The sequence below is a fragment of the Carlito syrichta genome, unplaced genomic scaffold (assembly GCF_000164805.1).
Source record: "Carlito syrichta isolate Samal-C Ts95f unplaced genomic scaffold, Tarsius_syrichta-2.0.1 Scaffold153894, whole genome shotgun sequence".
NCBI classification, from domain to species: domain Eukaryota; kingdom Metazoa; phylum Chordata; class Mammalia; order Primates; family Tarsiidae; genus Carlito; species Carlito syrichta.
This window is the reverse complement of record NW_007097990.1, coordinates 43986-45533: the sequence shown is the minus strand read 5'-3', so window position 1 is coordinate 45533 and position 1548 is coordinate 43986.

Sequence of the window (1548 nt, the reverse complement as noted above, 5' to 3'; positions counted from 1 at the left end):
TCACCTCAGCCTCCCAAAGGCGCGGGATTACAGGCTGAGCCACCGAGCCCGGCTGATGTGACTTTTATAATGACGGCATGGAACCCTGCACTCAAGCTATTCACTGCCCCCACCTCCCGGTCCCTGGCCCCGCCAGCCCAGGGATAAAGTCTGGGACATCTGAGCTCCACAGTCCCCTTCAAGCCCTTCTCCTCCCTGACAGGTAGATGCCCAAGCTCCTAGCTCAGCACAAAACACTCCAAGGTGTGCCACCTGCTGCCACCGACCCCTTTGCAGCCTCACCGCCCACCCACCCGGAGGCCGCCATGTTCCAGGCACCGATGGACACCGCAGACCCAGAAGTGGACGAGGATGCAGTGACAGCGTCCCCGAGCACCCGCACGTGGCCACCCCGAGCCAAATGCGCGCTATCCCTAATTCCGCGGCGGCTCCACCAGGGGGCGTCGTGATTCCACTGGGGACAGCACGGGACCCTGGGCTCCTGCCACTCCCTGCAGCCACCTCCCCCGCCCTGGCCCTGCCGCCCAGGTGACAGGAAAAAGGACTCAGCCGTGGGTCACATGGCCGAGAAATGACAGAGCCAGATCCAAATGCAGGTCTGTTTGAATGCAAGTTCTATGTTTTCCTTTAAAAAAAAAAAAAACGTGTTTATTTGAGTCGAGGGTCTTATTCTGTCGCCTGGGTTGGAGTGCAGTGGCACGATCATGGCTCATCACAGCCTCAGCCTCTTGGGCTCAAGCGATCCTCCCGCCTCAGCCTCCTGGGTAGCTGAGACTACAGGTGCCACCACGCTCGGCCTATTTATTTATTTTTGTAGAGATGAGGTCTTACTATGTTGCCTAGGCTGGTCTCGAACTCCCGGGCTCAAGCAATACTCCCATCATGGCCTCCCAAAATGCTGAGATTACAGGCTTGAGCCACTGCACCCAGCCTATGTTCTTGCTGTAGGTTCCCGCTCCTCTCTCTGTTTCTTTTCCCTCTGCCTCATCTGTCCTTCACTTCTCTCTCCTCCTCCTATTTTATTTATCATTCTCTCCAGCCAGGACACCTGCCTTTTCCTCTCCTTGCAAAACTTCTCCCACTTGGCCCATTTAGAATCTGCCTTGTGATCTCCTACACATCCTTCAAAACCCAACTTGGACATCTCCTCCAGGCTGCATTCCTGAATCCTCAAGGCTGATAAGGTGCCCCTCCTGTGGGCTGTCAGGATCTACTGGACAGGGCCTGGCCCTTTCCAGGCCTTTGTGGGCAGTTTGTTCCACGCTAAGATGTGGCTCCAAGGCATCTATGTGGTCTCACACAGATCTTGATGGACTGCTCCAGTTGCTGGCCTGAAACCATCAAGAGGACCCGAGGCCTTTCACGAATTCTACAAGCAGCCTCCACGATAGCACTGCCAGAGAAAATACCCGGTAAAATGTAAATTTCAGATAAGTGGTGAAGACTTTATTTGTCTAAGTATGTCTCACGTTTTGTAGTGTTTGAAATTCAGATCAAGCTGGGCTCGGTGGCTCAGCCTGTAATCCCGCGCCTTGGGAGGCTGAGGTG